The 13,163-nt window shown below is 53.6% G+C and overlaps 1 pseudogene; it reads right to left on the bottom strand.

Annotated features, from left to right (window-relative positions):
• Nucleotides 1-922: 922 nt before the first annotated feature.
• On the bottom strand, nt 923-1,411 carry LOC148216211 (AN1-type zinc finger protein 2A pseudogene; annotated as a pseudogene).
• Nucleotides 1,412-13,163: the final 11,752 nt, after the last annotated feature.

Genomic DNA, 13,163 nt, shown 5'->3' with positions numbered 1-13,163 from the left:
TGCTTTCAGGGTGATGGCCTGGGGGAGGGGGGCACAGGATGTTAGAGCAGTGTTTTTCAAACTTCTTAACGTTGCCACGTTTGAGAAACACTGCATTAGAGCTCTCCCGCAAGAATTCTTAAACGTGGCTCCCCAGAATACCTGCACACCTGTTCCGCTTCTCCTTCCAAGCACCCTTCATTCTTCACAGCCCAGCGAGGCCAAAGGGGAGTACAGGAATTGCTCAGGACCATCTGGGTGAGTGAAAGGGGGAGCTCAGCTCGCCCAGGTCCAGTCCTCCTTGCGCAGGCAGGCATGCCGGAGAAGTCCCTGTGAGCGGCCTCCACGAGCCACATTTCCCACTGCTGACTACCGGCGGAGGCCATTAGCAATATCCAATAAATCAACAATAGTTGTTACTACCCATTGATTAAGCACAGCAGGAAGATGCTTTTATTTTCTAAATCTGAAAAGAAAAACACAGTTTTTTGGGGTTTTTTTTAGATTTTTGTGTGACCGTCAGACCACATCAGAAGAGAGTTGAGATGACCATCAATTCCATGATTTTAAACAGGGAAGGGACCGGTCAAGGAGGAGCCTCTAATACTGGCGGCTTTCCTTTCCCACCCGAATTTCAGACACAGCACTTAATGGAAGAGCAACATGGAGAAGAATTATCAGCCTTCACACTCTCTGACACAGAGCTGAATTAAATCAGCAAGCAGAGCTGAGGCTGAGGCATGCTCAGAGGCACTCTTGCTCCTAAGCATGTGTTTTACTCATCCCCCGAGTGATCCTTTCCCATTGGCCTCGGCTGCAGGATTCTTCTTTTGTTTAATTGGAAAATGTGCAAAAGTACTATCAAAATCGTACCGTGGATTTGTAAAAGCTGAAGACTGGCAGCAATAGACATGCTTGGGGCACTTTTAGATCCAGGTAGACATCAACTTTTTGCTTGGCACCCGTTTTGTAGACATCTGCAGCTGGGAGAACTCTTCTTGGATTGCAGGGACCTCCTCACAGCTGCACATCCTGCTTGTGAGATGGGCCGAGTGGCCAAGTCGTGCTGCAGAGGATGCCAGCGTCAAAGACCCAAGTTCTGGTGACATTGGCCCCCAACCAGCTGCATCATCTCGTCCTTCTTGCAGCCTGATCTGAAGCATTTGTGGGTGAGGATTTTCTGCTTGGCTGGGCAGAATCCTGCCATGTGGGCTCCCCCAGCTACGCCTGGCATCTGCCCCCTTTCTTCTGGGGTGGGAGAGCTGCAGAGGGGACAGTCTGGAACTGCACATCCTTCTTGTCTGCTGAAGAACGCTCGTGTCGGGCGGTCTTGACAGAAAAGCCCCTCACAGGCCTCACGTCTCAGGGGGAGAAAGTCCAGCTGTTTGCAGGTCTTCTCACAGCAGGGCTTTCCCAGCTGTGGGAATTGCATGACTCTGAAGCCCCCGACTTCTCAGAATTAACTGGTCACCACCGTGCCCAGTGTCCATTTGAATTCTTCTTCAAAAGCAAGGGAGCTCTGCCCATCCCTGTTCCCACAGATGGGCAGCACTCTGGTGTCTGGAAAGGGGGACCCAAGAGGGGGAGAGAGGGGAGGGGGCAGCACAACTATCAGTTCACTGCCACTGAATCCTGCCTGCGAGCAGAATAATGACAGGGTGGCACTCAAGGCCCAGGAGAACAGCCCAGAAAATCAAAGCCAGCATTTATTTACTGCCAGAAATGCAGAAACTCAGAACTTTCTGCTCCTCTTGTTCGTGGAAGTTAGAGTAAGGGCCAGCCTGCAGCCTCCCACACACACACCAGCCAGACCCACTTTGGGATGCTCCTTCTGAGTCACTCCTGGGCCTCTAATAGTAGCCTTGCTGCAGACGGGGGGTGGGCGAGATTTCGCCTCCTCTCCGCTGTCTCTGTGCCAGGCTGACCTGGCCTCATCCTCATCTGCACGGGGCCTTGGTGGTGGGAGAAGACAGCTGTGACTTCTGGCGGCGTGAGGCCAGATCCCATTGAGGAACCCCTCGCTCCCTGGTTGGAGATCATCGTTGCTATTTGCTGCTGCTGCTCGTTGGGAGGCTGTGCAAAGCTCACACATTACTTAAGATCATAAAGGCATAAAAAGAAATCCACCCTACAATATTTAATCATAAAGCGGGGTGAACTCACACCTCTGTCCTCTCCCTCGCGGGAATTCAAGTTCCCAAGGAGCCGGGTGGAAAAAGGTTACGCCAGCCAGGAAGGAGGCGCTTACGACAACCCTGAAGTGCTGAGAATTGGCAGGAACGTGTTTACTTCCGGGTCAGGAACTGCTGCGCCACGGAGCACAGCGGTCCCGTTGCCCCTCCTGGACCCCAGTCGAGATGCTGCACCCCCAAGAACGGTTTTCTTTCCCAAGGGAGATCAGGAGAGCTCGCAGGACACCTCTGCAGCTCAGCCCCCGGAGATGTCGAGCTGCAGAAGGGCCTTGGAAATGCCCTCAGCCGGCCCGTCCAGCTTCTGCGCAGATGCCTCCCAAAGAGGGCCATCGTGGATCCACGCAAAATGCGCGCTCCCGTAGCGAAGCAGCCGTTTGGATCAAGGAGCAGAATGGCAGCACTCGTGCACTTCGAAAAGCCACTTTTGAAACTGCTGCTGCCGCCCGCAGACGGGCATGTAGACCCATTAGGGGCTCCTTTTTCAGGGTAAGCAACATCACACAAGTGTAGGCAAGGAGTAAGAAATAGTAAGTCAAAGAAATCGAAGGCAGCAGACAAGAAAAAGAAAAGGAAACGTAACTAACTCCACTTCACAGCAACTTTATTTACTGAACTGCTCCACGGCTTTCTGTCCTCACAAACCACCCTTGTTTCCACCATGTCGACACGCTGCACCACGCCTGGCCTCTTGTTTCTAAAGTTCTTGCCTCCTCTTACAGAGTTGTGGAGTTGGGAGATACCCCCAGGGATCGTCTGGTCCTACCCTCTGCAGTGTGTCCATCCATGGGCCCCCTGTCCTCTTATTTTACCACTTACTCTTCGAAGTACAGGTACTCCTCACTTAACAACCACAATAGTGACCAGAAAATTGGTCATTAAGCAGGGTGGTCATTAAGCAAGTCACCACATGACCAGCCCTGATTTTACGACTTTTACAATGGTCATTAAGCAAATCACATGGTCGTTAAGCAAATCCAGCTTCTCCAATATGTTTTTGCCAGAATTCGCTTACTGACCATGATGATTTGCCTAATGACTGTCATAAAAAAGGCTGCAAATCGTGATTATGTGACTGTGGCGGGGGTGTGACAGTTGCAATGGTCATAAGTGTGAGTACAGGTTGTAAAGCACTTTTTCCAAGGCCGTCATAACTTTGAACTGTTGCTAAGTGAATGGTCATTAAGTGAGGACTACCTGTATCCCATTCCCACCACATTCAAATTCCTTTTATGTTTCTCCCAACAGACCTAACACTGACTTCTACAATAAGGTCCATCATTAGTTCATCTACTTGTTGTTGATATTTATTTCTGGATGCTTTACTTGTGGGACTTTTTGGAACTAGAAAGTTTGTGGGTTGTGTGAGTGGTGAGATCTATGTGATTCCTTGGGAAAATGCTAGAAAAGATCACAAAAGAGTGGTTTCCAAGCATTTAGAAAGGAACAAGGTGATTGCTGGAAACCAGCATCACTTTGCTAAAAATAAGTTGGGTCAGACAACACTTACTGATTGTTTTTTGACAAAGTGACTACATTGGTCTTCTAAGGGAACGTTGTGGGTGTCGTGTGCCTAGACTTAGAATCATAAAATGCTGGGGTTGGTAGGGGCCCTGGAGGTCTTCTAGTCCAACCCCCGCCCAAGGCAGGAGTCCCCGGACCATCCCGGACAAACGGTTGTCCAGTCTTTTCTTGAAAGCCTCCAGCGGTGGAGCACCCACAACTCTGTTCCACGGCTGACTCGCTCTCACGGTCAGGAAATTCCTCCTTATCTCCCGGTTGGATCTCCCTCCGACGAGCTTCCACCCGTTGCTCCTCGCCCTACGCTCCGGGGCGCTGGAGAATCAGCCCAGGCCCTCCTCCCTGGAGCAGCCTCTCAAGGATGGGAAGATGGCGATCCCGTCTCCCCTCCGTCTTCTCTTCGTTGAGCTACGCGTGCCCGGTTCCTCCAGCCGTTCCGTGCAGGATTTGGCCTCCAGACCCCTCGTCGTCCTTGTTGCTCTTCTCTGCACTCTTTCAGGGCCTCAGCATCTTCTTTGTATTGTGGTGACCAGAACTGGACGCAGGATTCCAAACCTGGCCTCACCGGTGCTGTGCAGAGCGGTACCATCCCTTCCCTTGATCTTGATCCTGTCCCTCTGGATGCAGCCAGGACCGCGCTGGCTCTTTGGGCAGCTGCAGCGCACGGCTGACTCATCCTTACGCGGTGGTCCACCAGGATGCCTGGATCCCTGCCGGGAGCTGCCTGTCCTGTGCCTCTGCACCTGGTGTTTCCTGCCTGACTTTTCTCTCCACTGAACTGCATCTTGTTGGATAGGGCCCAATGCTCAAGTCTGTCAAGATCCTTCTGAATCTTGAATCTATCTTCCAAAGCATTAGCAATTCCTCCGAGCTTTGTCTCTTCTGCAAATTTGATGAGCACCCCTTCAGTCCCCTCCTCTAGGTCATTTATGAAGATGTTGAAGAGCGCTGGGCCCAAGACAGAACCTGGAGGTGCCCCACTGCATACTTCCCTTCACGTAGATGTTGTTCCATTAAGGACCACATGCTGAGTGCAGTTGTTCAGCCAACTGCAAATCCATCTGGTAGTGATGCTGTCTGTCCCACATTGTTCTATCTTGCCAAGAAGTAGGCTGTGGTCTACTTTATCAAATGCCTTGCTAAAATCTAAGTATACTATATCCACAGCATTTTCTTGGTCCACTAACTTAGCCACTATAGGAACAAGATTCGCTGGCATGACCTGTTCTTAACAAACCCATGCTGGCTTCTAGGAATCACCTTGTTCATTTCTAGGTGCTCACAAACCCACTGACGGGTTTGATGACCTTTTCCAGGGTTTTCCCAGGTACTGATGTCAAGCTGCTTGGTCTGTAGTTTCCTGGACCCACTCCCCCCCCCCCTTTTAAAGGTTGGAACCCCATCCGCTCCTTTCCAGTCTCCGTGCCCCAGGAGCTCTCAGCGATTTCATTCAGTGGTTCTGAGGATCACATCTGCCAGCTCCTCCAGCACCCCGGTCCGGGAGACGAACTCGTTCAGAGCAGCCAGGTGTTCTCTCACCAATCCCTTACCCATTTTGACCTGCCTTCTCCCCCGGTGCTGCTTTTGACAGGCTGGACTATTTTTTCCTTTTGTGTAAAGACAGATGCAAAAACAGAATTGAGCATTCTGCCTTCTCCCTGCTGCCAACACCTTCTTGCCATCTTTTCCTGCTAGTGGACCAACCATTTCCTTGACTTTCCACTTGCTCCTTACATACTGAAAGAAACTTTTTTTGGTTATTTCTGGCATTTGTGGCAAGTCTTAGCTCGCTCTGAGCCTTAGCCTTCCTGGCTCCGTCCTTGCTGATTCGGGCTCTTCGCTGGTATCCGGCTCTAGTGACAAGCCCCTCTTTCCATTTTGCTGTACTTGTCCTTCTTGTCCCTCAGCTTGTCAGAGAGCTCGTTGTGCAACCACGCTGGCCTTGTCAGGTGTCTCTTGGTTTCCTTTCTCTGCGGTATTGCTTTGGTCTGGGCCTTTATTATCTCGTTTTTCAGAGTTTCCCAAGCATCCTGAACTGTTTTTCCCTCTAGGATCTCCGTCCATGGGGTCCTTCCTATTCTTTCTCTTATTGTTGAAGTCGGCTCTCTCAACATCAGTCTGACTTTGGCCAGGGACCCTCGCCTGCATTATGGCGGGTCCTAACATGAGCTGGTCACCCTCTCCCAAAGTTCCTACAACTCCCACTCCCTCAACCACGTCATCCCTATTAGTAAGTACCAGGTCCAGTATAGCTGACCCTCTGGTTCCCTCCTTCACCTTTTGGGTGATGAAGTTGTCAGCAAGGCAGGTCAGGGGGCTGCTTGATCTCCCGCTGGCTGTGGCGTTTGTTTCCCAGTTGATGCCAGGGTGAAGTCCCTCATTACTGCAGTGGTGTGTTTCCTGGACACCTCAGCTGATTTACAAGAAGCTCATCTGCTTCCTCTGCGTGGTTGGGTGTAGTACACACTATGGCAATGTCATTTCCCCCCCTAATATTCACCCGAACACTTCCAAGAAGGCTTTCCTCCTTGGTATCATGTATTCCTGTACAGGTATAGCAATTCTTTACATACAATGCGACTCCTCCTCCTCTTTTGTTGGGTCTGTTTCTTTTAAACAGATTGTATCCTTCCAGTAGTCTGTTCCAACCATGGGCTCCATCTCACCAACTTTTGTTTATACCAACAATATCATACCTGCCCTCGTGTACTAGGACTTCTCCCTGTTTGTTCCCCATACTCTGAGCATTAGTGCAGTGTGCTTCAGGGAGGTGTTTGCTAAAAGGGAACAGTGTGAGATGGACGGTCCCACCACTAAATGATTTGCAGCTGTACCCGGCATGTGATCCTCAATGGTTTTGCGCCAACATGGAGGGCATATCAGGGTGACACCTCGGGGCTCTGTCCTGAGCCCGCTGCTGTTCAGCATCTTCATAGGTGACTTCCACGAGGGGCTAAAAGGGTGCTAATCAGACCTGTAAATAACTGAACGCCTGACCCCGTCCAAATATAAGGTCCTGCACTTAAGTAGGAAAACCAGACGCACAGTCAGCCGGCACCCCAGAGGGGGACTTGGGGGTGTCCTGGGAGGCTGCCGAGGAAGTGTGAGCCAGAAGTGTCCTGCAGCTGTGCCACGTTGGGCGGCATCAGGGAGGGCAAAGTCAAGATCCTGGGAAGTGGCAGTTCCCTCCACACCACCCGGCCCTGCTCAGAGCACACCTGGAGGCTTGTCCGGTTTCACTCGCTACGCTGCAAGAAGGATGCTGAGGAACTGGAAAGGGAGCTGAGAAGAGCGACCAAGTTGGCGAAGCGCTCGGAGGCTGTGGCTGCATTACCCCGAAGGGAGGGCACAAACCAGGAGGCTGAAAGCTCCTCTGGTGCTGGCAAAAGGCAGGCGTGTTACACAGACTATGCACTCCTGGTGTATCAAGCCTACTACACGCAAACTGATCTCCTTCCTATGCTTTATGCTGTATCTGTAAGTGACAAGAATATTCTTCACTGCCCGCCTTTGTTTGCCCCGGAGGCTGTGCTGGCCCGGCTCTTCCTCAGCCCTCTCCTGTAAGGCCTGGGACTTACTGCTGTTCCTTTACCCCAGCTTGGCCCTAGAGCCTCCCCCACCTTCCAGCCCCCTTACTTCAGAAGGTCCTGCTGCAGGTGGGAATAGCCTGGTCTGTGCTGGTCTGTGGCCAAAGTAAAGGTTTGGGGTGGGGATGGCGATTGCTCCTCTCTTGTCCGTCTGTAGGAGGGAGGGGAAATCAAAGTCAGAAGGAGGGCTTTAGGGAGTTAATGGTCCTTTTCAAAGGAAGACAACCCCCCCATCACTTTCACACACACACACCCCAACCTTCCTTACCCCTTCCCGGAAACTGAAGGGTTTGAGATTCCCAAAGGGACAGAGGAGCCATGCTTCAGGGGAGGTTTGCTCACCTCTGAATCTCTGCTGGGGGGGCAGCTTCCTTCTCCGTGTTGAACCCCTCACCTAAGCTCTTGGGCGGGTTCAGGGTCTGCAGAGACCTCCTGTGTCCTCTTAAAGAAACTGGGTCTGCTTAGCCGAAGGAAGAGAAGGGGAAGGGGGGGCAGGAGCACTGGAAGACTGCTCCTGTCTCCCCTTCGCCACCCCAGGAAGAGGGGCTTATTCTCCGTCATGCCTGGAGGTCAGAGGAGACGCAACGGATGGAAGCTCCACAGGGAGAGAACCAAACGGAGAAGGCGGGGGGACTTCCTGACAGCTACCAGGCAGCAGGACAGCCTCCCTCCTGCAGTCATGGGGGCTCCACCGCTGGAGGCTTTCAAGCCAAGGCTGGACTACCGTTTGTCTGGGCTGGCCTGAGGATTCCTGCCGTGGGCAGGGGCTGGACTCCAAGGCCTCATCCAACTGTCCATCTGCTCCAAGAGTGCTGTTGGGCTTCCCCTCAGTCACCTCTTTGCAGGCTAAGCTTACCCAGATCCTTCAACTGCTCGTCAAAGGGCTTGGTTTCCGACCCCTCCCCACCTTGGTAGCCTTCCTCCTCTGAACCTGCTCCAGATGGTTGCTGTTCTTTTTGAAGGGGGGTGCCCAGAACTGGGCCTAGGACCCCAAGTGGGCTCCGACCACAGCAAAGGAAAGGGGAGTCATTACTTCCCCAATTTGGGCTCTCTGCTCCTGTTAACACCCCACGATAGCAGCTGTGTCCCATTGCAGGCGACAAAGGGGTCCAGATCTCTTTCACAAGTCCTCCTGCTGGATCCGGACTTCCCCGCCTTATCCTTCTGCCTCGCGTTTTTCCTACCCAGATGCATTTTTCGTACTTGACGCTTCTCCTTGTGCAATTCCGTCCTGTCCATTTTAGCCCAGCGCTCAAGCCTGACCTCTCCCCGCTAAAGCCTTAGCCGTCCTCCCCGCTTTATCTCGTGGGCAAGCGTGGAGCGCATCCCCGTAACGCCAACTCCTTGCTCAGAGGGTTGAACGGGCAGGTCCAGCTGAGACGTCCTCCAGGCGCCTTTCCTGAGCACTTTTTGGGTGCAGTCATTTAATCACACGTGGACCCTTTTAGCCACAGTGTCATCCGGCCCATATTTTACCATTTAATTATTGTGAGAGGCTGTAAGGCCCTGTCTTTTATTGTCCTTAAACGTAGTCCAAGTGTGATTTATTTGGTTGATGTATTTCACACTACGCCTTTCTACCTGGCAAGTATTCAAAGCAACTAAGCAAACTAACATGTGTACTTAGGCAACGCAGATAGCATATTAAATTTAAAAACAGAAATTAAAATTAACACTAACAGGAATACTAAAATAAATTAGCAGTTAAATGCTTGGCCCAAGAAATGCTTGTGGGGGGGGGGCAAAGGGAGGCCTGCAGGCCAGGAGCAAAGCAGGAGGAGGAGGCCTGTGCAGGGGGGGGCGGGGGGGGGACATCCTCCCCAGAGCATTTCCCAGGCTGCGAGTCCTTCCTTTCTGACTGCACCCTTTGCGGGAGCTGCGTCCAGCCATCGCCAGGTGCTCAGCCCAGAGCGCAGAAAGAGGCCTCCTCCTCCTCCTCCGCCACGTCTCCTGCTCTGCCCCCTCCAGCCCACACTGCCTTCTCTGCCCGGCGGTCGGTCTCCAGGAGGGCAGGCGCAAAGACGCCCCCGCCCCGCCCCGCCGATCCTGTTCAGCTGAGATGCCCAGAATCGCGGATGGACTCAGATGTTCCGGGAGCTTCCGCCACGTCCCCCACTGGGGGGCTTTCGAGACCGGCCAGCTTGCTTCGAAGAGGGGCAGAGCAGAGCCCTGCCCTCCCTCTGCACAGCCCTGCCCTCCGTTAGAACAGACCGTCCCTCGCTCGCGCGGGACGGGCCTGGCCCTTCTGCACGATGGCCGTCCCCAGGAGCGCCTTCCGCCGTACGGTCATCGTCGCCGGCGCTTTCACGTCGTGCCCCGAGGGAGGACGGAGGGTGCTCGAGAGCCTTCAGTCAGGAAGCGCCTCTCGGAGAAAGCCGGAGCTTGCTCGGGAGCCTCTTATCTCTCGCAGCTGAATGGGGCGGCACGGGAGGAATAACAGACGGACTTTGCCAGGCCTGACCAAAGGTGCAGCTGGCGAGGAAAGCCGGCGAGCCGCTCCGACTTTGCTCTGCGCTCCCACCGTCGGTGGCCCGAACTGGAGGAGACGCTCTACCTTCCCACCGCTCCTCCTCCTCCTCCTCCTCCTCCTCCGGGCCACCAAGACCGATTCCAGGCTGACTGTGGGTGCCAGAGGAAGGCTCCCCCCTCCCCAGCCGGCCCAAACTTCTTCTGAGAAACGGCTGCTCCCGTTGGCCAGTCGCTCTCACTGTGGTGGCTACGTGAATGCTGGACTGCTGTCTGCCTCCTTAAATGCCTTCTTCTTTCTGGGTTGGGGCCGCTCCTGCTTCACAGTGTTTAGGGTAGCCAAGCCTCCCGGACCACCCTCACCCCGAGAGGCACAGCCTCAGCTGACCGACCTCTTCAGAGAGCCTCCAGGAGTCCTGACCAGGGGGCGGGAGGGAGGGAGGGAGCTCCAGAGGGTCGGCCCTGGAGGGGCCGGCTGGGACCTCCAACAGCGGAAGATCTTCAATCTTCCCAGCAGCCTGGCAACAGCTGAGAGGCTGCCTTGCAAAGGGGGAGCTGGTAGACCCTGTAGGGAAGAACAGGCTCAACATTGGGGGAAAACCCTGCATTCAGCTTGCCTGGGGGTGGGGGTGGGGGGCAGATTTCCTTTGCTAGAGGCCATCAGGTTGAAGGGGCAGCTGGCCCTTCTCTCCAGCTGGATGGACCCTGGCAGGTCCTCAATGGAGTTGGACTACATGGCCTTCAAGACCCCTTCTGACACCTGATCCTGCCATGCTTCACAGCACCAGGAAGCCACATCCATTTACTGTGGCATTGGTGCCCGGCATCAGAGTCCACAGGACGGGCACAAAGCCAACCATCCCAAAGGAAACCAGGAAACCCAGCCGTTGCTCAATCTGCCACCTGAGTCTTTTCTTGAGCACTGATAACAACAGCCAGAGTCAATTTGCCACCTTTACAAGCTACAATTATGGTTATAAACACCCCTGGTTGGGTTCATTGGCCAAGGGAGGGGAGGGGGAGGAGATAGGTCCAGCCTCAGCCCAGGCCCACTGCCGGCCAGGACTTCTTCCACAGCCTGCTCGATTGCCAGCTGGCCCAAGAGCCAGAAGGCCCAGCCGGCCAGTCTAATTTCTGGGGGCCTCCCTCACTTCATGGAATCGGGGAATTATTAATAGGTTTTTCCCAGGCTGGTCCCCTCTGGTTGGAAGTCAGAAACTCTCAAAGTTTGCTAACGCTGTAAAGTATCTGGATGTCAAGCTTTACAGGTCAAAACCCAGACTCTGAATTGTACCTGGAAACCTGCAGGCAGCCCATGTAGGGCACTGGGGCTTTATGTTCACGGCACTGCATTCTGCATTAATCATAGTTCCTAAGGAGTCTTCAAAGGCAGCTCCAAGTAGAGCATTCTGCAGTCATCTAGTCTACGGTAGTGATGAGGGCATGAGTGACTCAAGTCCTTATGCCCCAATTAAGGCCACACTTGGCACGCCAGCCAAGGCCCTGGTTACAGCTGCCACCTACCCCTTGAGCAACAGGAGTGAGTCCAGGAGGGTATTGAACTCGGGGCAACGCCTTCTTTCCGGAGGCAACGCTCGCAGTGGATCAGCGGAGTCTCTGTTTTGCAGGGGTTCAGCTTCATCTTGTGTCTTCCCACCCAGACTCTCACGGCCTAAAGGCCGTCAGAAAAGGTCTCCGTCGTCTAGGGCGGTAATGTACAGTGGGGTATTATCAACAAATCCCAAACTGACGGATGACCACCTCCATGTCATGTAGATACTGAGAAACAAGGAGGAAAGACTCGAACCCTGCGGCAGACTGCTGTGAGGGATCATCAGGCCCACCTCTCCTCCTCCTCGCCACCGAGGAAGAGCTGGATCCCTTCAGAAGAGCCCCTCCATCCCAACCCTCACCAGGAATCCAGGAGGAGGTCACTGATGCCACTGACCGTGAACTCTGAAGGCCACTGAGAGGTCCCAGGAGGGGCACTTTCCCCACACGGGCCCCAGCAAAGGTCATCCACCAGAGTAGCCACTGCTGCTTCGGTCCCATCCCCAGGCCGGAAACTGGGCCCGCGCAGCGAGAGGGTCCAGCCACGGTGACAGGAGGGAGACCGGCCTTCAGCCCGCCAGCCACCAGGTAGAGCAGTAGTTTCCCCAACACCCACTGCAGGGTCAGGAAAGTCAAGATGGAGGCTCAGTCATAAGATGATAATCCCACCCTTTCCATGGACACAAAAGGGGGGCGGGTGTGGTTGCGTGGTTGTAGCTGCTGCCTTAACTCTTTTGACTGATGGACCCTGAAGGGCCCAACCTCCCAGGGGCCTGCCTCAGCGTGGAATTGGAAGGGGCCATGCAGGCTGTTGAGCAGAGTCGTCTGCTCAGTGCAGGATCCCCTTCAACGCTTTTAGTCTGCGTGCCCATAAGATGGGTGGCTGCACGTATGTGGAAGGTGCCAGGTTGGGGAAGGCAGCTGGAGAGAGGGGTCAAAGCCTGGGCACACGCCCAGACCCAGGGAGCAGATGCCTAGGCTGAGCCTGGGGTCTTCTGAATACAAAGAAACAGAAATGGGACGTCATTTTCCCCTCCATTTTTAATGGTACTTCCCAGACTTACACGGGATTCCCCTTCAGAGGACATAGGATCTAGCAGGTTTCTCATCAGGGTGAGACCCTTCCTTGGAGCCTGGGAACATCAGCATCAGCCACAGCCAGGAGAAGGTCGGGGAAAGCAAAATTCGCTGATCCTGGCCATAAGAAAGGATGGCTATCTAGATCTTTGCAGTGAGATGGGCGGCGACCAATTTGAAATATAAATAAATAAACAATGGTTATCCCGTGGTCTCACTGTGGCAAGAAGCAGGGATACCCCACGCCCTGGAAGTCACACCAGCTGGCTCTCTCCAACATTTCCAGAAAGATTCCAACAACAGTCATTTGGACTGTTCTCTGATCATTCAAGAGAAGGTTTGGTCCCAAGGTTACAACCTCAGGAAAGACACAGCTATCGATTTGGTGCTATGAGATTTGGGGAGGGGGGGATGACTGCCCTCTTCCTCCTGCCTAGACTGGAAAGAAGTCACATGGGAAGTGGGGAGGGAAGAGCTGCCTGTTGAAGAAGGTGCATTCAGAAGGGGAGGCTCACTGCGGACCTGTCCAAAGGTTTGGCGTAGGGATTTTCTCCTGAGATTTTCTGGGGAGAGATCAGTGCTGGAAGAAGTAATGGAAAAACAAATCGTCTCTTGTAAAACCCTTTCGATGAGTGAATGATGAAAGCCTCATTTGGACGCTTTTAGAAAGACTTTAACATTTCAGGAGTGTGTTATTTGTGGGGGGAGGACTTCCTGGGTAGATAACAAGGCAGTCAATCAAAATCCCCTGCCTCCTTCCCTTGGTTGGCTATGATGGAGAGGGCCCAGATAT

The sequence above is a fragment of the Python bivittatus genome, unplaced genomic scaffold (genome assembly GCF_059951505.1).
Source record: "Python bivittatus isolate LINGU-HERP-01145 unplaced genomic scaffold, Pbiv_v1 ctg000240_np1212, whole genome shotgun sequence".
Classification (NCBI taxonomy): domain Eukaryota; kingdom Metazoa; phylum Chordata; class Lepidosauria; order Squamata; family Pythonidae; genus Python; species Python bivittatus.
The sequence above is the reverse complement of the archived record's forward strand: the minus strand, read 5'-3'. Positions and strand labels throughout refer to the sequence as shown.